The sequence below is a fragment of the Microcaecilia unicolor genome, chromosome 1 (genome assembly GCF_901765095.1).
Source record: "Microcaecilia unicolor chromosome 1, aMicUni1.1, whole genome shotgun sequence".
NCBI lineage: Eukaryota > Metazoa > Chordata > Amphibia > Gymnophiona > Siphonopidae > Microcaecilia > Microcaecilia unicolor.
Genome location: NC_044031.1, coordinates 714,982,608 through 715,007,456, shown reverse-complemented (window position 1 = coordinate 715,007,456; position 24,849 = coordinate 714,982,608). Strand labels below are relative to the sequence as shown.

At 41.5% G+C, this 24,849-nt stretch overlaps 1 protein-coding gene across 2 annotated transcripts in view; it reads left to right on the top strand.

Annotated features, from left to right (window-relative positions):
- Window positions 1–24,849, top strand: part of DMXL2 (Dmx like 2) — a 369,136-nt gene that overhangs the window by 530 nt on the left and 343,757 nt on the right. The gene's annotated exons all lie outside the window — the stretch shown is intronic.

The window sequence follows — 24,849 nt, the reverse complement described above, 5'->3', positions numbered from 1 at the left end:
TCGAATTGCTCGCGTGAATAAAAAAAAAAAAAACAAGGGAAAAATGAGCCCTGATCTTTTGTTGTTGTTGTTAATGTTTCACACAAGGTAGTGTGGTTGCATTGTTAATGCCCTGGAATGAATGGAAAGAAAAGCCCCCCCCCCCCCCTCTCCATTTCAATAAGACGACATTAAGGGGGAGATGATTGTAAACTCCTCCTAACGAGGACCTGGTTTTATGTGTCTGGTACTGCGGATGTCTAGTTAATCCTGTAGAAATGCTAATTAGTTAAACAGAGACATAGTGCTATGGTCAACGGAGTCTCTAAATTTGCAGTAAATAAACGAAGAGCAGGTAACATATAGCAAAATGAATTATCAAAAAATGCTTTTAATTCACATCATGCGTTTATATACTATGATGACTCTTCAACCATGGGCATTTCACTTATTGTTGCAAACTGATACAATGTTCACATTGTATTGTTGTAGCTCTGTGATATCTTTCTTGCTGCAATAAAAAAAAAAAAAAAGTATAAGTGATACTAACTAGTTGGTAGAATTTGCTAGTGTGCTTGAGTGTAGAAACCAAGGCCTATGTTCATTTAACCTCAGAGTATATGAGACAGAAAGCAAGTAACTTCTCAGACTATTCTGTTCTGCTGTGTAAGTCCTGGTTATGCCTTAAAAGATAATTTTCTTGGAGCAGGGTTTCTGTCATATCACGCTGCATCGCATATTATAAGTTGCCTATTTTGATGTTTTAGTGGTTACTAGCATTAACATTTATTTTCTCATGCTAGTTTCTTCCTAGAGATGTAAAGCTCTGGAAGGTCAGGTCAGGGTTGAAATACAGCGCAGTTGCTACTTAGGAGACAGTACTCACCTGCAGTGTGTTATCCTCTGAAACCAGGTGCTTGTGACTCCAGTTTGTCATCATCTCTTAAGTCATTTTATTGGAAAACTATATTATGATTTTAAAAGGCACTTTGAAGACTAGAAAATGCATTTTAATTAGTATTTTTCTTTGCCACTACTGCAAATTAAGAACATATTTTCTTTTCATCCAGTCTGTTTCCTTACACAGTGATAAAGCTAAGTACATTATGTAACTGGTGGGGGATGTTGACATTGGTTGGACTCGAGCAGAAACCACAGCAATTGTTAACTGTTGTTTTATTCAGAGGTCATATACTGGGCACATAAGACACACATAAAAAAGGGGTTCAGTTAGTACACTTTTTGAAAATTGTGAAGAGTAGAGGAGTAGCCTAATGGTTAGTGTAGTGGACTGGGAATCAGGGGAACTGTGTTTGATTCCCACAGCAGCACCTTGTGACCCTGGACAAGTCACTTGGGGGGGGGGGGGGGGTTAGCTTGAGTTATCTGCGGCAGGTCCCATTTTATTCCTATGGGCCCTGCTGCAGATAGCGCGAGCTAATCTTTAGTAAAAGACCCCCTTAACTCTTCATTGCCCCAGATATTAAAAAAATAAAATAAAATTAGAGGCTCATGCTCAAAACTACTGCCAGCAGTTAACACTGGGTTATTTTATGCATGTTTTTGTGTGCCGAATGCTCAAATGGTTTCAGTGTAGCTACTAACTCATGTTGGAACCATTATCATAGACTGCATTTAAATGCACCCCATAGCAGTGCTCCAAAAAATAGTTTCTCATATTCGCTTAGCGTAGGAAACTTTACTAGAGCCAGGGTAGCTAGAGGGGGTTGGTTGAGAGGAGAGGTGTCTAGCAACACCCCTTCTCTCCCTCCAGCCTGACAATTGTGCCCTGAATCCAACTTAAAAAAACCAGCTCCCTGATCTAGTCCAACCCTCTTCCCCCCCCCCCCCCCCAAACATTGCAAAAATGCCCTGGTGATCCAGTGCGTTCCCAGTCCCCTTCCCAACCCAACCCCCTTCCCCTAACATAAAACAAACAAACCTGATGTTCTAGTGGCCCCCCAGTTCCTCCCGGCCCCCATGCCTTGATGGAGCAGGAACAATGCTCACTCATTTTTACCTCCAAGCACTGCCATCTACAAAATGGCTGTGTCCTCCACTAGGCAGGGTCTATCTATCATATTAGGATGCACCAGGTGGGTCAATGCCCTGACATTTGCTTTGGCAATTTGTGTGCACAAATTTCGCAGTAGTGTGAAGATTCTAACCGCAAGCCATTGAGCATCAGTCTTAGATTGTGAGCCCACTCGGGACAGAGAAAGCACCTATATATAATAGGCAAACCATTTTGGTAGTTACCCTTACCTTCCAGGTAAGAGTAGTGGTATGCAGCTCTTCAGCAGCGGCTTTCTCTTTGTGCATCTTTCATGAACATTCACAATTCAGCATTAGTAAAGGGTGAAAAAAAACCTGAAATAGGTCTCATGGTTACAGGAGAAAAGGCTTGGTATTCTGGATGCAAATCTTAAAAGATTTTATAGAAGAGTGGGGAAGGAGGAGGAGAGGCATGGAAAAAGCACAGAGGTCAGGTGGGAAGACAACTCAGTGGAGTGAAAAAAAAAAAAAAAACAAGGTGAGCCAATCAGACTGTTGGATCAATATTAGCTGACAACAAAACTTCATCTTCTAAAATGCATACACTTTACTTTGCAAGTCTTTTTTTTTTTTTTTTAAACCGGAGATTGTATTTAATTAGCAAATTGTGAAAAGTGATGCCATGTAGTAAAAGCTGAAGGCAAAAATCATTTCTTGCTAATAATGTGGTAGAGAAGCTAAATCTACATACAGAGAGCTAGCAAATGCGTATTGCCTGTTTGCTTGTTTGGAACTTTAATTTTTACAGAGAGATTTTAGAATTGTACACATTTGAGATTGTAAAGAAAATTTAGACTAATAGAAGTCCATTCAGATTACCAATATTTTGAGTTCATTATGCTTACTCAGTACCTGATAGAAATGACTGCCTAAAAAGAGGTTACTACTGGAAAGTTCTTTAAATCTAAGACATAAATAAATACGCATGAAAAATTGTAGGTGTGATAGCTTCAGAGTGGATTATTTTGCTACTGGTTAAGTGGTATTTGTTGGCTGAAGTAGCAGTAAAAAGTATCTGTTATTCTGTCACTGATGAATGGATGCAGATTGCTGAGGGGAAAGCGTGGATAGTGATGTATAATTTTGATAGTCTAATAGAATAGATTTAACATAGTTTAACAGAGAAAATGATGGTCTATACAATCCTCTCCCCCAGGGTCCTCTTGTTTGTCCCATATTTTGTTGAATTCTGATACAGTTCTGTCCTTCACCTCCACTGGGAGACCATTCCATGCAGCCACCACCTTTTCTAAAAAGAAATATTTCCTTAGATTACTGATGAATCCTATGCTCCCTCATTCCAGAGCTTCCTTTCAATTGAAAGAGACCCATCCTCTGTGTATTTATACCATGGAGGCATTAGGTATGAAGAGTTTTGGCAGTTACTAGAGAAAAATATTGGGTATGTTTACATGCTGATGGAATTGATAGAGTATCAAGATATTTGTTCATGATCGTGCCTCTGGTCATTGTGCTTTGTGAACATCCATGTTTGAGACAGAAAGGATACCGAAAGCAACAGTTTTAATAGAAGTCTAGATTATTTATTTTATTTATTTATTTATTTTAATTTATTTGTTACATTTATACCCCACATTTCCCCACCTATTTGCAGGCTCAATGTGGCTTACATAGTACCGTAAAGGCATTCGCCAAGTCCAGTTGAGAAACAAATACAAGGTTATGTTGTGGTTGAATGAGGAAGATGTGTATCAGATATCGTGAGGGTCGAGGGGAGTGGAGGTTATATATTGTCCAGTACAATCATTGGTATTGCTGTGTTGCCTGGAGTAGGGGTTTACGTTGGATCGGTGGGGTAAGCCTTTTTGAAGAGGTTGGTTTTTAGTGATTTCCTGAAGTTTAGGTGGTCATGGATTGTTTTCACAGTTTTTGGGAGTGTGTTCCATAGTTGTTGCTTGTGTAGGAGAAGTTAGATGCGTAAGTTGTTTTGTATTTGAGTCCTTTGCAATTAGGGTAATGTAGATTTAAATATGTTCTTGATGATCCGGTTTTGTTTCTGGTTGGTAGGTCTATGAGGTCTGTCATGTATCCTGGGACTACGCCGTAGATAATTTTGTGGATCAGGGTGCAGATTTTGAAGATGATCCGTTCTTTGATTGGGAGCCAATGCAGCTTTTCTCGGAGGGGTTTTGCACTTTTGAATTGTGTTTTGCCGAATATCAGCCTGGCTGCTGTGTTTTGGGCGGTTTGGAGGTTTTTTTGTGAGTTGTTTGTTACATCCCGCATAGATTCCGTTGCAATAATCTGCATGGCTTGGGACCATTGATTGTATTAGGTTTTGAAAAATTTCCTTCTGGAAGAAAGGTTTTATGCGTTTAAGTTTCCATGTAGAACGTTTTCTTTATTACGGAGATTACTTGGCTCTCAAGAGTAAGGTTGCGGTTGATTGTGACGCCGAGTATTTTTAGGCTGTCAGAGATGGGAAGGGTGTGTCCTGGAGTGTTTATGGTTGTGGGTTTGTACTTGTTATGTTGAGATGAGAGGATGAGGCAGTGTGTTTTTTCAGTGTTCAATTTCAGTTGGAATGAGTTTGCCCAAGAGTCCATGATGTTCGGTCCTTCATTGATTTCATTGGTTATTTCTGTCAAATCATGTCTGAAGGGGTTATAGATTGTGACATCATCTGCGTAGATGAACGGGTTGAGGCCTTGGTTGGATAAGGACTTTGCCAGTGGGATCATCATTATGATAGATACAGGCTGCAAAGTCCATGTTCTCTGTCAATTCTCCTTATTCTATTGTAGTACTGCAGACCCTACTTGGTTACTAGTTTAATCTAGCTTTGTCAGTGCTTGCCCCACATTTCCTTATTATTTTTTTTAATTGTTTTAAACCCTGTCACCTTTCTTTGGAGGCTGTTCCACTGGAAGAAATGTACACATTTTCTTAATGAGGTGTCATAGGCAGAGAACCTTATTGATAGCATTTTATTTAATTTTTACACATAACATAAACCATAAAAACCTTTGAAATGAAATTAAAACAAGACACTGAGGGGAAAAGGAATGAATGGAACAGCAAAAGCTTGCTGAAATAGCCAAGTTTTTTTAAGTGCAGTCCCTGAAGATTCAGTGCGAAGTTCTATCAGTAGCGAATTCAACAAGGAAGGAGTGGTACAGCTAAAAGCTGTAGCACACTTTAGTAAAAGACCCCCAAACTTACTAGTTGAGCAACAAAGAGTGGGAAAGAGCGTACCTCATTTTGCTTCTTCCTTACATAGGAAAACCTGGGTAAAGTACTGTATAAATAAGTAGAAATTATTACTGGATCCTATAGTTGATCGGCAACCAGTGGTGTGAAAAAAGTAAAGGGGGTGACAAAATATGAAGAGTTAATACACAATACGGTCATTAAACTTTTTTAACTGGAGACTATTCAAAAAATGGTATCCCCTTATGTTTTTTTTTTTCTATTTATTACCTTTAAAATGGACAGACACCTCAACCACACTTTTTCCTCTTCCAAAATCCCTAAATATTTTTTATTCCTAAAATGTTCCAGAAAATAGGTCTTAAATTTTTGTTCCTAAATTGTAGATCATTCAAAATACTGCAAAAACATCCAAAAGGGTAAGCGTATTAGTATATTAACAGCACCTTATAGACCGGTCAGTAATGCCATTATTTTTCATTATCTGCTGCATGGCCCATTGCACAAAACTTCACACTTATATGGCAGACTGGCCCCATCTGGTGCATCCCAGGCAGGTCACCACTGTTTTAAAGATGATTGTGCCTGATGCGGGAGTGAGTGGGTATTGCTCCTGCCTCTTTTAAGGTACAGGATTCTGGGGGGGGGGGGGGTGCCACTAGACACCATATGCTTTTTTGGATGGGGGTATTGGACTACTGAGCAAGGTTTTTTCTTAAATATTGGGGGGAAAAGGAGGTTGGGTCAGAAGGGAGCCACTAGACTTCCATGGAATTTTTAGGAAGGGATTGGAGAGAGGGGGGGGGGGCGCTACATTACTGGGGTAAGATGTTTGTGTTTTTTTAATATTGGGGGAAAGGGGGATCATAGTTTCTGTCAGTACCTGAGCCAGTTGTTGCTCAGGCTCTGATAGGAAGGATGAAATTTCACAGTGAGCTGCCGATTACTGACACAATTTTAATGGTGGCATTAATTTGCATACTCATTGCTTATAGCATGCTGCCTTAGTTTTTGAGTGAGAGTTTCACTGTAGAGCCATGCACTGTGCTGGCTCCACTGTGAGGCTTTCTACATCAGCCCCTAAGTTTTGAACCCTGGCTTCCCTGGTCTCAGCCTGTTGCTCTAACAATTAAGCTACTCCTCCATTCTGCTGTGAATCTCTGCCTAAACACTACTGCATAAGCACTGAAAAGCTTTTCACTTAATGGTTTTCTACTCCTGAGAGAGAGATTCCTGGAATGCTGGGCCCTGCAAAACAGATCTACATCCCTTATTGTGGCTGGGAATTCACATCTATAATCTGGGGGAACATTGTTTCACTTTAAAGTGTTGCAGTGAGTGTTTGCTTTTTGCCTTTTTTTTTTTTCATTTAAAAATAATTAAAATCACTAAAGCAACTCACCCACAAGCTGTGGCTCCAACTCTCATTCCCCCTGCCAAATATGTTTATCAACTGGAAGAAAAAAAATTGATGCCAGTAAACATGAGCATTACATCTTATTTGCTTAAAAAAACAAATGGGGAAAAATACAGATAGAAATGTTTAAATGTTAAATAAATCTGTGGCAGTCAAAGCTTTGAAACCACATTAGGACATTCATCTGATGCAAGTACTGGGAGCCATGTGTACTGAATTGAGATGATGTGGTCTTTTGAGATCTGCCTTGAGGTTCAAACCTCACTGAGATAAGCCAAATTTTCTGCATTCCCTCCTCATCATATCTACCTTCCTAATCCTTAAATTTGTGCTTGCATTTGTGTCGAGTTTTTCTAAACTTGTCTGTTCTTGTTCCACTGCATTTTAAAAACTGCTAAATCTGATATTTGTTTACTTGGGCACTGTATTTCAAAACTGTTAAATCTCTGATATTAGACCTTTTATTTCATTAAAGTGTTTTGAACTAGCCTCCTGCCCTCTCCCCATCTGGTCTCTTGTAGGCAGGTTTGAAAAGCAGAGGTGTCCTGATCTGTTGTAATACAGCATTAGAGATTTGGTTTCACAGCTAGCAAAGCCCACAGATCTTGGTTCTAAGGCCCTCTCACCCTACGCCTCAGCCCAAACAGCGATGTAGTAAGGTGGTTTAATATAGCTTTGGAGATTGGTTCTACAGATCCTTGGTTGTTTAGGTCCACCCACACCAAAGGTGACACTTACTATACTTATCATTTCTATAGCACTACTAGATGTACGCAGCACTGTACACTCGAACATGAAGAGACAGTCCCTTCTCGAAAGAGCTTACATTCTAATTGGGACAGATAAACAGGACAGATAAGGGAATTAATAAGGTGGGAAAGATAAAACATACAAGGGTACTGTACAAGTGAATAGGGGTTAGGAGTTAAAAGCAGCATCAAAAAGGTGGGCTTTTAGCCTAGTTTTGAAGATTGCCAGAGATAGAGCTTGACGTACTGGCTCAGGAAGTCTATTCCAGGCATATGGTGCAGCAAGGTAAAAGAAATGGTGTCTGGAGTTGGCATTGGAAGAGAAGGGTACAGATAGGAGAGATTTATCCAATGAATGGAGTTCCCAGGGAGGGAGTGTAGGGGGAGAGAGAAGAGTGGAGAGGTACTGAGGAGCTGCAGATTAAATACACTTGTAAGTCAATAAGAGGAGTTTGAACTGTATGTGGAAATGGATAGGGAGGCAATGAAGTGACTTGATGAGAGGGCTAATAGCATAGCGACACTGGCGGAATATAAGTCATGCAGCAGAATTTTGAACAGATTGAAGGGGATAAAGGTGGCTTAGTGGGAGACCTGTGAGAAGCAAGTTGCAGTAGTCTAAGGGAGAGGTGATAAGTGTGTGGATAAGGGTTTTGTAGTGTGCTCAGATATGTTGGATATATGTAGAGAAAGAGAGAGAGAGGAGTCAAAGGTAACCCCAAGGTTACGGGCTGATGAGACAGGTAGGATGAGAGTGTTATCCACAGAGATAGAGAATGGGGGAAGAGGAGAGATGGGTTTAGGGGGAAAGACAAGAAGCTCAGATGGTGGCGAGACATCCAGACAACAGTGTCAGACAGGCAGGCTGATACTTGGGCCTGGATTCCTGCTGAGTTTTCTGGTGTGGAGAGGTAGATCTGGAAGTCATCAGCATAAAGGTGATACTGAAAACCATGGGATGAGATAAGAGTACTAAGGGAAGAAGTATAAATGGAAAAAAGAAGAGGTCCCAAGACAGATCCCTGAGGTACACCAACTTATAATGGGATAGAAGTGGAGGAGGATCCACCAGAGTATACACTAAAAGTGCAATGAGAGAGGTAAGAACAGCCCTGAAATCCAAGTGAGGACAGCGTTTCTATGATGGCGTTGACAGAGTTACAGGACAGAGGAACTAGCAGTCTTTCAAATCATCAATTCTCCAGACAGTGGTCAGTTTGGGCACCCAACTCCTGCAGCTGGGTAATGGGAAGTGACCCTTGGTGAGCTGCTAAGGACTTTGACGAAAGGACAGGAAAAAAATTGCACCCTAATAATGTTTTGAGTGTTGTTTGGGCTCTTTCATTAGCATGGCCAGTGATTATGATTTTTGATATGATGTCTAAATCTGATTCTGGATGTTTTGTGGAAAACCTCCAAAAATCCAGTAGTGGACAGGCCATTTTCAAACTAGAAATGCATTCATCATTTTATTTTGAAAATGGCCATGTGATCCGTGCGTCTATCTTTTAGCATCATTAAAAAAATTATATTAAAATGTCCAAGAGAAAAATGCACAAAAACAAGCCATCAGGATGCATGGGGGTGGGGAAGCATTCCTAGTAGATTAGTCATACATATATACCAGTGGGGCAGTGCAGTGGATATCACATTAGAGGTCCCAGGTACACACCATTATCCCCTTATATTGCATTGTGATTGCTCTCAAACCCACTGAAAGCCTACTGTACCCAACTGTACACTACTATAATAGCCCTTATTTTGACAGGTAATAGCAGTCTGTAAGAGATCACAGGTAAGTGATCAGGCACCGCATACAGTTCAAGCTTCTCCTACTAACCTACAAATGCACTCGATCTGCAGCCCCTCCCTACCTCTCTACCCTCATCTCCCCTTACGTTCCTACCCGTAACCTCCGCTTTCAAGACAAATTCCTCCTTTCAGTACCCTTCTCCACCACCGCCAACTCCAGACTCCGCCCTTTCTGCCTCGCCTCACCTTGGAATAAACTCCCTGAGCCCATTCGCCAGGCCCCCTCCCTGCCCATCTTCAAATCCTTGCTCAAAGCCCACCTCTTCAATGTCGCCTTTGGCACCTAACCACTATACCTGTATTCAAGAAATCTAGACTGCCCCAACTTGACATTTCGTCCTTTAGATTGTAAGCTCCTTTGAGTAGGGACTGTCCTTTCTGTTAAACTGTACAGCGCTGCGTAACCCTAGTAGCGCTCTAGAAATGTTAAGTAGTAGTAGTAGTAACAGTCACCCGCAGATCAAGAAATGCAATGAGACATTTGTTTTGATTTTTTTTCCCCATTGGGCCTGTCATATGATGCTGTAATGCTTTCTGACAGTTGGGTGGGTTAATATTTGGCAGTGACCATACCATCCATGTCCATCTGCAGTATGGACCTCAGAGTGTTCTTGGACAGTACTGAGCATCCAACATTCCTTCTTCTTGGCAGTTGTATATGACTAAAACATGAAGCTGTGCTTTTTAAGTGGCCAGTCTGACAGAATAGAATAAATTACTGATGTGTATATGAACAGTATTAAATATCACCTATATGTAGGTAGAATAGGTTTTTGGAGGGATCACGTGTTGCTCCACAACTGTACTAGTTAGAGTAGGATATTTGCATGGTTCATCCTTCTCTACAGTCCATTGCACTGACCACCAGGCTACTCCAGGGACCTGCTTGCTGCTCTAATAGGACTGACCATGTACTGTTTCTTTCACATCTTTGGGGGGGTGGGAGAGAGTAAGTGACCACTGGGGGAGTAAGGGGAGGCATGCCTTAATTCCTCCAGTGGTCTGGTCATGTAGGGTACCTTTTTAGTCTTGATCGAAACAGGTCTAGACCAAAATATCTTAACTATTAGCACTGGACGTTTTTGCTTTGTTCTGCTATGGCAGAAAAACATATACGTTTTGGGAATGCCCATATTTCATCCTCCCCACCCCCACCACATCTCTTTGTGATTTGCACAAACTGCAGAGAAAAAAAAATCTCAAATCTGATTTTTGAAAATTGCGATTTGGATGTTTTTCAGAGAGAAACATTCAAATGCCACTTTATGCTGTTTTTTTAGACTTTTTTTTTCTCTTTTGAAAAAGTGTCCCTTTATCTCCCATTTTTTTCTATTGCTATCTTTCCAGTGAGACGACGTCACAGGAAGTTTCTCTTGGAGTTAGAGCCTTGACAGGTTACTGAGATGATTTTATATTTGAGTGAAAGGTCAGTCATAGGGCCCATAGGAGGAATTCCTGAGGAGGTTAAACTTCCTGTTCCATTATAATGAATGGCATGCCAGTGTATGCTTACATTGTGGGAGGATGGGAAATGGTTTGCATTAAAAAGCAAAGACAATTCAGAAAAATTGTAATCCTTCCAGAACTTTCTGATGGAAGAGAGATGATGTATGATATACCATGGATATACAAAATAAGCTGTTACATAGAATCAGATCTTGCTGACAGGAACACCAGTATTCATTTGGACTGTGGCTTTCTAGCTGTAATATATACTTAAGGGTTATAATAGCTGTTTTCTTAGATAAAGCTAGATTTGCATTTTTTTTAAAATCAGACCCAAAGAAGGACATATGCGATCTGGAAAACTGGTGTACAGAGTCATTTTCTGTTCACTGAACTTGGTAGAAGTAAGAACAGAAATAACTGCTAGGGCTGAGACTCTTAAAGAACTGAAGTTTGCCTTGTGAAATAAGTGTGGCAGTCTGTAAGAGATCACAGGTAACAGTCACCCGCAGATCAAGAGACATCTTGATCATGTAATCCGTTCATGTAATGAGACATCTGCTGATAACGGAAGAGCATTTGTTTGAGTTTTTTCCCCCCTGCGCCTGTTATATGAGGCTGTAACGTTTTCCGATAGTTGGGTGGGTTAATATTTGGCAGTGACCATACCATCCAAGTCCATCTACAGTGTGGACCTCAGAGTGTTCTTGGACTGTACTGAGCATCCAACATTCCTTCTACTTGGCAGTTATATATGACTAAAACATGACGCTGTGCTTTTTAAGTGGCCAGTCTGACAGTTTTGTTTTTCCAAGTGGTATAGTTCAGTATAACACTGCAGGTACAGGGGTAATTCTCAAAGGCTGCATAAGTTAAGCACTGGGATAATGGTGCAAGCGTGAATTCTGTTAGATAGAATACTAGTGTAAGTCCAAAGTTAAGTGCCTAACTTGAGATGTGAGCACATACGCTAGCTATGGCTGGTGTAAATACTCACACCTAACTTTGATCAGTTAGGCATTTCATTTCTAATTCTTATATGCATAAGTTCTAGGCATCCCCCTTCCAGGTTTTCGCCTCCTTTCAGTTGTGAAATATGGGTTTTGTGCACACAATTTGGAGAATACCAACTAAGGGTAATTTACTCACATAACTGTTAATGAGTGCTAATTAGCACCAGTTATTGCTCATTAACATCAATTAAAAGCTATTATTACATTATGCGCATAACTGCTAAATTCTATTTCTTGCCCGTACAACTTTGCACGCTGAGGGGTAAATTCTATAAATCAGTGTTTCCCAAGTCCGGTCCTGGAGTACTTCTTGCCAGTCAGGTTTTCAGGATATCCACAATGCACATGAACTTTATTTGCATACACTGCCTCTATTATATGCAAATCTCTTTCATGCGTATTCATTGTGGATATCCTGAAAACCTGACTGGCAAGAGGTACTCCAGGACTGGACTTGGGGAAACACTGCTATAAATGATGCCTAAAAAATCGGTGGTGAAAACCCCCCCATTTACGTAGTATTCTGGAATCTGCACCCAGTATCCTGTTTCCAACAGTGTCTAATACAGGTCACAAGTACCTGGCAGAAACCCAATTAGTAGCAACATTCCATGCCAAAAACCCCAGGGCAAGCAGTGGCTTTTTCCCATGTCCATCTTAATAACAAGACTATGGACTTTTCCTCCAGGAACTTGTCAAAACTTTTTTTTAAGCCCGATAACGCTAATCACTGTTATCACATTTTCCAGCATTGAGTTCCAGAGCTTAACTATTCTTTGAGTGAAAAAGTATTTCCTCTTATTTGTTTTAAAAGTATTTCTATGTAATTTCATTGAGTGATCCCTGGTCTTTGCACTTTTTGAAAGACCGAAGTATTGGTTCACTTCTACCTATTCTACACCACTCAGGGTTTTATAGACCTCAATCATATCCTTCCTCAGCCGTCTGCTTTCCAAGCTAAAGAACCCTAACCTCTTTAGCGTTTCCTCATAAGGGAGGAGTTCTGTCCCTTTTATCATTTTGATCGTTCTTCTTTGTTTTTATTTATTTATTTAAAGTTTCCAATATATCACCACATAAAGTGAATATGCAATCGGCATTATTTAACATTAGGAAACAAAAATGATAAGTATATATCTTTACAGCCCATTTGTCCACAAGTTAAAGAAATTTGATTCCAAGATAAGGAAATTAAAAAAGAAAAAAAAATACAAAAATTAATAATCAATAGATGCTTCCTCTGGTTCAGACCCCAGCCTGCTGATTAGGGAAGGTTTACTATATTCACATCAACTCTTGCATCAATAAACTCTTTCAACTGTTTTGGGTCTACAAACTGAAAATGTTTACCCTCAAGCATCACATTACAAAAACAAGGAAATCACAAAACAAAATTTGCTCCCAATGCCACCACCCTGGGGCGAAGTTCCAAAAAGGCCCTTTGTCTCATCTGTGTAGGCTGTGAGAGATCTGGAAAGATACGGACCTTTGAGCCCAAAAACAGATTTTCTAAGTGTCTCAACGAAAGCCGTAGTATGGCATTCCTATCAGGCTCCAACGCGAAAGTGGCAAGCAGAGTTAACCTCTGAGTAACTATTTCTAATGTGCTTTCTAGGAATGAGGTAAGATTCATTCCCTCCCCTATTACGGGGGGGTTTCCCACCACCACTCCAGTACTCCCGATGTAATAAGCCCGTGTAATGGGAGGGAGTGAGTCCTTGTCCATTCCCAGGATGTCCACCAAATATTTTTTAACCATCTCCAAAGGAGAAATTAATGGCAATTTGGGAAAATTAAGAAACCTAAGGTTAAGTCTTTTAGTCTGATTTTCAAGGTATTCAAGTCGTTTATGTGGGAAATTATTGTCTTTAACCAAAGCTGTTTCTATAGATCCCATTTCTTGAATTTTGATATCCACACGTTCCAATTTCTGGGTTTGCTGTGCAGTCACTTGTGCTTGAAGCAGGGCAGCCTCAGAAAGAACTTGAATATCAGAAGAATTCTGCTTTAAAGTAGTTTGCATAGAGGTTTGGATATTGTAAACCATATCCCATAGTGACTCCAGCGTCACAATTGCTGGTCTAATCACTCCACTAGCCACAGGAGGAGATTGAGATAGACTATCAGCCCGAGCTAACTTGGAAACAATAGCTTGAGGCAATACCTTTGAAGCCTGTTGTAGTAATGTTTCCTGAAGTTGAGAATCTATCTCCGTTGCTGCAGTCAGACCCTCAGACAGGACCAGCTGAGCCACTTCAGCGTCTGTCTCTGTTTGAACAGCCAGCAACTCTCTTCCAGGCTGGGGAGGTGCAATTCGCTCCACAGGGCTCAAGGAAGCCCTGTTTCCATTCTCAATTGACTCCGAAGGGCCGAGAGCTGCAGTGGGGGTCGAAGTTCCCTGAGGACCCGGTTGCTGCCTGGGAAATTGCAAGGTTGTTTGTTTCATCATCGAGGAGGTCACAGGAACCGAGGGAAATTCCTTTACCTTCCCCCTCCGCTTCCCTATGGTTAACGAGGCTACAGAGGCACCGAGAGAAACTCACAAACACAGCAGCCTCCAGGAGCAAACACAGGTGCGTCTATTCACAGCGCCATCTTGGACTTTGGAGATTCTGCTCGATCGTTCTTCTTTGAACACTTTCTGCTATATCTTTTTTGAGATACGGTGACCAGAATTGAACTCTGTACTCAAAGTGAGGCCGCACCATGGAGCGATACAGACGCATAATAATAATGTTGGTCTTATTTTGCATCCCTTCCTAATAATTTCTAGCATCCTGTTTACTTTTTGGCTGTTGCTGCACACTGGTCAGATTTCAGAGTATTGTCTACAATGAAACCTAAATCTTTTTCTTGAGTGCCGACTCCTAAGGTAGACCTTAGCATTAGGTAACTGTGATTTGGATTATTCTTCCAGTATACATCACTCTGCATTTGTCTACATTAAATTTCATCTGCCATTTGGACGCCTAATCTTCCAATTTCTTAAAGTCTTCCTTCAATTTTTCACAATATACATGTGTTTTGAAAACTTTGAATAGTTCAAAGTTTTCAAAACACATGTATATTGTGAAAAATTGAAGGAAGAGGGGAGAGAACAAGCTCTGGAAGGAGCAAGACTGTGATGATGGAGTGGAGTGAAAACAGAGTGTACTGGGGGATCAAATTGAGATTTGGGGTGGAGCGGTCGTTGAGCAAGAGTAAGCGTGGGAATAGAGTATGGGCAAGGGAAAGTTGGGAGAGGTGTCAAGACTGGTGAGGAGGAGCTGGGCCTTATGTTGTCCTTTTTTGTAACAAATTCTGCAAAAATAAATACAATTCTGCATCTTTGCATAATAACTTTCTTTTGTTATTCATACAGCAACTATATTGTTTTATTTTGATGGAAAACTGAGATTTCTGCATATTATTATTATTATTATTATTTTATTATATTTGTTTTTGTAGAGAATCTTTTTCACAGCATCCCCTAGGAGTAGCACAGACCATAAATATTTTTTTCTTTGTTGTTTCCTAATTTCCATACTTGATGCTCCCCATATTTATTTCCAGACCCTTTCTTATTGTCTTTAATGCACCTTAGAAAGTGAATTCTGTGATCTAATATTGGTGCTTTGTGAGCGGTCAAGAAAAGCTGTGGTGCATGTGGAAGACCTGAGACTTGGTTCCCAGACTTGGCTTCTCGGGATCTGCAGTGACTTTCAGAAATGCATTGTCTATCCATGGGGTGTTGCTCGGTTGACTAGATATGGTAGGAGGGTGCATCTAACTCAGCATGGGACTGTGATCTAGTAAACATGTACAAGATTTGAGTCTGGATTTAGGTTTTAGATGTAATTTTACCTCTATTTATTTTAACAAATCCAAGCTCAAAGTAGGTTAAATATTTTAAATAGAATTTGTAGATCCCTGCCTGAGGGCTTACAATCTAAGTTGAACCCTAACTTCTCTGGCTCCCAGTCTCCTGCTCTAACCATTAGGCTACTCCACTATACCACTCTACTCCCAGGCAACAATGAATCTGTGTGTATAAACTGCATAAGCACTGAAATCTGAACTGGAATGCCTAAGGTCACAAGGAGCATCAGTGGAAGGAGATACAAGACTTTGAACCTAACTGCATCCCCAGCTAGTCCACCTGGGTTTCTTCTTTGAAAAAGGTGAAGGGATTCTTTCACTGAGCACAACCTTGTTGCAACTTTAGTCAATAGTGCAAGTGGGTGATCAGCTGGGAGAAGAGATGGGAGAGACCTGTCATGCCTAGGAGAAGGGGAGGGGGGGGGGGGGGGGGAGTAGGGTATAGGGAAGAGTGATGAGAGGTGGGTACTAATACTAATTTCCAGTCTTCTTGGCTTTCACACTTCAACTGCATGCTAGAAATGGTGGTATAGTAAGCCTCTATAAATAAGTTAATACATAAATAAACTCTATTTTAAGCATTTTAGACCCTGATAAATATAGGCTATATCTTGTATAATTTTAGAAAGATCTGTTAAGGTCTGATGCATGCAAGAGAGTACACTTAACACTTACAGGGCCTTGTGTTAATGGTTAGCACGTGCTATCTGCCGCAGGACCTGTTGGAATAAAATAGGCTCTGCAGCAAGATAGTGCATGCCAAAAGGTTAGTGAAATAATGGTCAATAACTACTGCTTCTTTTTAGTGAATTAATTCCCTTCATCAGATAAGCACAAAATGATGATGCCTGAATAGACAAGTAAATTACAGGTTGCATTAGGATAGTGGAGTTTGTTTATAAAGCATTCAAATGTTGTAAAGTAAAAGGTTGGGAGAGAGATGAAATGTTTGCAGAAAGCTGAGGGAGCCAGTGGCAGAATTTAGAGGTGTGAGAGGGCTGGATCTGAAAAACGAGGTCTTGGAGTCCCTTTTGTGTTTCTTTCAAAGTGTTTGATGCCTTTCATTATGAATGTCTTAGCTTCTTGAGCAGATTTGAAACTCCCTTTTTAATATCCTGATCCTGAGGTCATTGATGCTTTAGTCAGGCTTAGAAAAATGTTTCCCCATAGGTTTGCCTTTCTCTGTGATGTTATCTTGTGCCTGCCTGCGAGGGTTTTTATTCTTGTCTGCCGTTAATGCAAAACATGTGAATGATATATATATATATATATATATATACACAGTGCAGTTCACTTAAGTGCAAGGGTCTGGGACCAAAGAAATGTATGCAGTCAACCAGAGCATGCACTTTACTGTTGTGACCCCAAAAAGCTTGACATCTGATAAACATATGTACAGTACTGTTTATTATATGTACAGTATTCAGTCTCCGTTAACTGACGTTAGGCTTATTTGAAGTAATCAGTTATAGTCCTCTGTACACTATAGGGTCTGTGAGTTCCATAGACTACGTCTGCTAGACAGTAAAAACTGTCATAGCACTGACATCCAGTGGCCTCCAGATAGGCCCGCACGGTGTTGAGACTCTCCAGCTCTCTTGCAAAAGTGACAGGAGGAGGATGTTGAATTTCATCAGCATGTGCCTCGCTGCTCATGTCTTCTTTCTGCATATGCAGGGAATCCAACAGTGATAGATTACGAGCCAGTTCAACAGCACGTTTATCCTTGCCAGTCTGGTCATCCATAACGCTCATCAGACGACGTAGCACAAGAGCCCGATAATGTTGTTTGAAATTGGCTATTTATGCCCTGATCCATAGGTTGGATCAGAGAGGTAGTGTTTGGTGGCAGGAAGACCACCTTGACGTTAGACAGCCTGACATCATCCCTGTGTGCAGCACAGTTATCACAAAGCAACAAAATCTGACGCTTTTGTGCCCGCATTCTAGTGTCTAACTTCTTTAGCCACTACTTCCAAATTTCCCCAGTCATTCATGAATTTGCGTTAGCTTCGTATGACACAGGAAGTCACTTAACTTTCTTGAAGCAACGGGGCTGTTTGCTCTTTCCAATGACGAGGGGTTCCAACTTCTCACTCCCATCCATATTGCAGCAAAGGAGCATCGTCAGTCGGTCCTTCGACGTTTTACCTCCAGTAGTTTCAGCATGTTTGAATGCAAGTGTTCCATCAGGAATCGCTCACCAGTAGAGACCATTTTCGACAGCATTAATAATGTCACAAGGTGCAAACTCGTTCAAGATGGTAGGAAGAACTGAAACAACCCAATTTTCAGCACCAAAGTCATCAGCGTCTTGTTTCTCACCATGCTGTTTCTTGAATTTTATGTTGTTCCTCTTCTTCCATCTTTCCAACCATCCAACAGTGGCTTTGAATTCAGTTAGTCCAAGACTTTCAGCTAGCTGGTTAGCTTTCTCCATAAGCAGTGGACCACTGACAGGAAACTGTCTGCTCCTGACTCGAGAAAACCACAAAGAAGAGCATCTTCTACCTCCTCAGCTTTTCCCGTCCTTTTACGTTTCCTGTGTGGATTTGTATTGTTTTGCCAGTCTTCCAGAAGCTGATCTTTCTGTTTCAGGACATGTGAAATTTGACTGGGATTGACACCATATTCTTTGGCAATAGATGCTTGACTATGTTTGTTTTCTAATTTTTTAAAGAACTTCTATTCGTTCAGCCAGTGTTAGTCTTACAGTTCCGCTGCGACGATGACGACTCCAGTGTACACTCTTAACAACATTCTTTCGCTTATTCTGCCTGTGGCAGCTAAAGGGGTGGTAAATTTGAAATCTCGGTTGTCACGTGCCAATCGGCTTCCATATTTCGTGCGCGCGCTTATGCGGAGTCTTCCCTGCTGCGGAGTCTTCCCTGCAGGGGAGCAGTCTTAAACCATGCATATAAGCGAATCTTGCATTTATCAGTGGTGCGCTAAACCGGTTTGTCCCCATAGTAATTGACGGCGCCAAAAATGGGGCCGAAGTACGGCATGCAGTTAAACAGAGCATGCGCTTATCCGACATGCACATAAATGGAGTACACTGTGTGTATGTATGTGTGTGTGTGTATGTGTGTGTGTGTGTGTATGTATATATTTATATACATATATATATACATATATACATACTAGTAAGAAAGGCCTGTTTCTGACACAAATGAAACGGGTGCTAGCAAGGTTTTCCTCGGAGTGTGCATGTTTGAGAGAGTGAATGTGCGAGTGTGTGTGACAGAGAGAGAGTAAAACTGGGTGTGAGTGTGTCTGTGAGAGAGAGAGAGTGTGTGCCATGGGCCCCCCTCCCTCCGAGTTCCAGGGTCTGATCCTCCTTCCCCTCCCTCCCTCTGAGTCCCAGGGTCGTCCCCTCCCCCTCCCTCCGAGTTTCAGGTTCCCCCCTCCCTCCCTTTCTCCGAGTTTCAGGTTCCTCCCTCCCTCCCTCCGAGTTTCAGGGTCGGTCCCCCTCCCTCCTTCCCAGTTCCAGGATCCCCCCCCCCCTCGGAACACGATGTCACATGCATGAGGGTGTTGTCGTCCCTCCCTTCCAGTTCCATGCCTCCAAATTTTAAAAGTCATCTTCACTTACGAAGTCGGGTTTATGGTGGCCTGTAGCAGCAGTAACAGGCGTGCAGGCTTGGCCCTTCTCTTTCAGCTCTGGTCCCGCCCTCATTTCCTGTTTCCACAAGGATGGGACCAGAGCTGAGAGAGAGAGAGAGAGAAGGGCTGTGCTTGCATGCCTGTTACCACTGCTGCCGGCCACCGTAAACCCGGCTTCGTAAGTGAAGTTGACTTTTAAAATTTGGAGGTAGGGGCCTGGAACTGGAAGGGAGGGATGACGACACCCTCATGCGTGTGTCGTCTCGTTCTGTTGCCTGGCAACTCTGCAGCGTTCCCTTCCAGTGATTGGTCTTTGCGAACACGGAAGTATGTGATGTCATTTCAGGAGATGGATACAGCAGGAGCATGGATGCTTCAAGGTTTCACTTTCTCGGCTTCAGAATGTTGGAGGTGCTTTTTATTATATAGGATATATACACACATACATACACACACGACCCTGTGTCTGATTACTTTGATATCTTTCCCATCTGGATAGCAGTAGGGTTCTGTGACATTTGCTGGTAGCTTGCAGTTTAGTACTGTGCAGGTTTTAATGCCATTTTCTTCTTTTCTCTCTTTGAATCTTGTTTCTCCTTAGTTTTTGCTGTATATTGGTTGTTGAAAAGCTAGAAATGAGGAACAGTGACTTCTTCTTTACTCTTGGCAAAGCATTGCATCAGTGACCACATGGCCAGAATACTAAGAGGAAACTAAAACAATCTAGAAATAAGACTCTTGAAATTAAAGAGAGAAAATACTTAGGAACCCCCGAACTTTGTTACAACCTGCCCTTTCTTGTTCCAATCTTATAAACTATAAACTTCTACTGCTTTGTCACCTTCTGATCATCCATCCATCTCACTGCTCCCCTTCCCCACCCTTACTTACCCCTCCCCCTTGAAACTGTCATTGGAATTCCTTTGTGTTTCATTTATCTGTTATCTTTTGTTCATATTGTCCTGAGCTGGGGAGGAAATGAGTTGTGGTCTCCTAAAGCTAGTTAGATTATTCCAATAAAGGGATTCACGAGAAAATCTGGTGGATTTGTTCAGGCACTGGACTGGCTGTCTGCAGGCCCAGATGACATTGAGAGTGGGCCTCATACCATGTACAAAGTGGTGGCTCTCCACCACGGTACTTGGCCACGGGCCCAAAGGGGCAGGTCCCACCCCTTTGAAGCTACTGAGGAACATGGAGCATGGCACTCTGCTCCTATGGGGAAAAGAGAGGGTGTAGGAAAGAAGAAGTTACCATTGCCAGTGGTGGTTAAGAGCCAATGGACCCGCACCTCAAGTTGCGTCGTCAGCAGCCACCACCACGGCAAACGTGAGTACTCTTTCTGCTTCTGAAATTTCCCTGTCATTGGGGTGTCCATCTCCACTCCCACAACTGGCTGTGCTATCAGAGTTGACTGGTGCCTCTAATAAAGTCTTCTTTTCATATCATTCATTTTCTGACTCTGTACCAGCTGTTTCTAAACAGGAAGTTTCTCTGAAGGATATTTATGATGCCCTTTTTAGGATGGATAAGAACTTCCAAGAGACTCTTACCATTGTATAGTAAATTTACCTTTGAAACAGTAGAGAAATTTGTTGAGAATGATAAAACAGATAATCACCTTGCAAAAGGAATGCTGAGAAATTGGGTACTCAAGTTCTTTCTTGCGAAGCAGCAGCACTTTCTGCTGTTAAAGATAGCCGTATGTTGCATATTGTGATAAGTAAGAGGGTGTCCTATATGGTGTAGGCCACTAGAGGGCGCTAGAAGAAGATGGCGGTCACTAGGACCGGGGAGAGCCCTGGGAGGTCCACAGGTGCAGGTGGTTATGGGCTGGGTCCTGTGTAGCTAATTAACCACTTTATACCCCACCTGGGTGGTGAAAGGAAGGGAAGTGAGCTAGCAGCAGCAGAAGAAGAGAGAGCCCCTGAAAGATACTGGCTAACCTTATGGACTTGGGGTGGACGGGGTGTCCAAATGAGATCAGCAGGCTGAAAGTCCTGGGGTAAGAAGTCCCTAAAGCATTAGTGTTTGACTGTGTGTCCTCAGTACTTATAGGAACTGTGTGTTCAGTGGAGGGACTGTGTGTCCAAAGAAGAAAAGACTGTGTGTCCAGAACTGTGTGTTCAAAGAGGGGACTGTGTGTCCAAAGAAGAAAAGACTGTGTGTCCAGAACTGTGGGTTCAAAGAGGGGACTGTGTGTCCAAAGTACTGAGAGAAGCAGGCTGCAAAGCCTGGGGTTGAGAGTCCCCAAAGTATTGGTGTAGTACTGAGCCCATGTATCTGTGTGGGGAGGCTCAGTGTGAAGATCTATGAAAGTATAAAGTATTAAGCTAGAAGAAGTGTGCCTAGGGGCTGGAATAAAGAGTTGCCTGAGAAATATGCAGTTGGTGAGACCTGTTTAATTTGCTTAGTGGGACCCAGGTCACCCTGAGCGAGAAGGGGTAGGGCACTAATTTGCATATGATCTGCATATTGAGAACCAGGTCACCCTGAGTGAGAAGGGAGATATCACAATATGCACTTAGAAAGTTTGGAGAATGCCGCAAGGGCTTGTAACTTGTGGTTCAGTTTTCCTCTTACTCATTTCTTGTCTCTGATGGTGTATGGCAGATGTTATGCAAATGGCTTTTGAACTTGTAGATATAAAGTCTATGCATTATTTACCCAAAGATATATGAGAAATTAATCAAGAGGTTGAGTTTGATAACTTAAATTTCCCTGACAGTTTAGATCTTAGGAAATTTCATGAGTCTTCTAAAGACGCAATTGAGAAGTGTTCTACGTAGTTGGTTTCCTTTACCTCTGTAGATAAGGAAATGGTAATTCTTAAAACTTAAAAAGAAGGATGTACCCTTTTGTGGTCAAAACATTTGTGTTTCCAGACCAACCTAATTATGTCCTAAAGTCTTCGTATAACTCAAGGTGAAGGTTTTGGCTGTGGGGATACATGTTCCTTTTAAAAATTCCCTGTAAATGCCTGGTAACTTATTTATTTATTTGGATTTTGCTCACACCTTTTTCAGTAGTAGCTCAAAGTGAGTCACATTCAGGTATAGTGAAAGCAAATGATATATTCTCCTGGAACCTAATCATTTGGAAGTATTTCTTTCTTCTAAAGTAGCCAACACTGCGTAAACTGTATTGTTCTGTTGGTTATATTTGTTTTGGGATATTGACATTTTTTTCCAGGTCTGCACTATTGTTTTTCTGATGGATTTTTTTATTACATTATCTTTTGGTGATTTCTACTGATCCCATGATGTGGACTTGGTGCAGATATTATTTTCCTGATGGTTAGTAATTGTATTTGTATCTTCTCTCTAAACAAGAACTTTGAACTTACAATGCCCAATTTAGTGAAGCCAGTAAATAGTATTTCCAGGAAATTTTGAAATCACCAGGTAATCCCACTAAAGCTCTCTTTAGACTTGTCTCAGATCTCACTACTCAATGCTCTCATCCAGATTCTTCTTTGCTCCTTTTAGTTGACACCCTTGCCAATGCTTTGTCACAAAAGATTTCCTCACTTGTAGCCTCTCTTCCTTAATCTACTGCTAGTCTGCTTTTTCGACCCCCTGGCTCCTTTGCAGGCACAATGTGGCTTGCATAGTACAGTAGAGACGACTACCAATACCGGTATGAACAAATACAAAGTGGGGTTATGGTAAAGTAATGATCAAGTGTGATAAACACATTAGGGGTCATAAGGAGGAAAAGTTAGGTTATGTTCAGTACAAACTTTTATATTGTTATGTTGTGGGGTAAAAGCATTTAGGTTGGATCTCTTAAACTGCATCTTTCTTCCACTAAGCTGACTTTTTGTTCACTAGATCCCATTCCTTCTAGTTGGTACTGTATTCCTTGCCACGATCTTTTACCCTCAGTTCTGGATATAGTCAATAACAGTCTGTCTTCAGGTACAGTTCAATCTTGCTGGAAGCATGCTTTGGTATGTCCCATTTTGGAAAAAACCCAACCTTAATCCAAATGACCTGGTGAATTATCATTCCATTTCAAACATATGCTTCCTATCCAAGCTGCTTGAAAGAGTGGTTTATTCAAATCTTTATTCATTTATTGAGTACACCTTAGTGTTTCATCCCCTCCAGGCCACATTCCGACATCATCATGACACTGAATCAGTTTTGACTTCTCTGGTAAGTGACTTACACTCTTTCTTTAATAAAATAACATCTCCTTATTTCACTAGATCTTTCAGCGGCTTTTGATGTAGTAGATCATTCTCTTCTCCTTGGGTGTCTTTCAGATATTTGTATTTCCGACACAGCTCTGGCTTGGTTCTCATCCTTTCTGGACCCATAAGTACATAAGTACATAAGTAGTGCCATACTGGGAAAGACCAAAGGTCCATCTAGCCCAGCATCCTGTCACCGACAGTGGCCAATCCAGGTCAAGGGCACCTGGCACGCTCCCCAAACGTAAAAACATTCCAGACAAGTTATACCTAAAAATGCGGAATTTTTCCAAGTCCATTTAATAGCGGTCTATGGACTTGTCCTTTAGGAATCTATCTAACCCCTTTTTAAACTCCGTCAAGCTAACCGCCCGTACCACGTTCTCCGGCAACGAATTCCAGAGTCTAATTACACGTTGGGTGAAGAAAAATTTTCTCCGATTCGTTTTAAATTTACCACACTGTAGCTTCAACTCATGCCCTCTAGTCCTAGTATTTTTGGATAGCGTGAACAGTCGCTTCACATCCACCCGATCCATTCCACTCATTATTTTATACACTTCTATCATATCTCCCCTCAGCCGTCTCTTCTCCAAGCTGAAAAGCCCTAGCCTTCTCAGCCTCTCTTCATAGGAAAGTCGTCCCATCCCCACTATCATTTTCGTCGCCCTTCGCTGTACCTTTTCCAATTCTACTATATCTTTTTTGAGATACGGAGACCAGTACTGAACACAATACTCCAGGTGCGGTCGCACCATGGAGCGATACAACGGCATTATAACATCCGCACACCTGGACTCCATACCCTTCCTAATAACACCCAACATTCTATTCGCTTTCCTAGCCGCAGCAGCACACTGAGCAGAAGGTTTCTATAGGATCTGTGACCTCTGCACCTCTACCACTCTTGTGGAGTCCCTCTATTTCCTCTCTTCAACATTTTTCTTAGCCCTCTTGCTTTCTTTATTCAAGAGCTTAACGTTAATTTTAATATCAATGTAGATGACATTCTTCTGATTTTTCCCTTTCTTTCCATACCAAATTGATCGATCTTGTGTTCAATCTTGTCTTTGCTCAATCCAGTCTTGGTACATTACTCACACACTCATTTTAAATCCTGATAAGACAACTGCTTGTTGCGTTACAGGCTTGTTTTTGACTCCTACAGTTCCTCTTGTTCGTTTCAATCAAGTTATGCAGCCTGTCTGATCTTTTCACTATTTGGGTATCATTTTGTATTCAGAACTGTCCTTCGTTCAACATATTTCTTTTGTTATCAAGTCAGGTTTTTGTTCTTTTGTAGGCTTTGTTCTATCTGTTCTTACTTTGATTTTGCCTCCTTACACACACTGATGCATGCGTTTATTATTTCTAAACTTGACTATTGTAATTCTATTCTCACTGGTCTTCCTAATTCTCAATTGAAAAGACTTAGAACACTCCATAACTCTGCTGCCTGTTTTCTTTGTAGAGCCAAACGCTTTGATCATGTCACTCCTCTGTTTTTTCAGCTTCACTGGTTGCCCTTTCCTTATCGATCGTTTT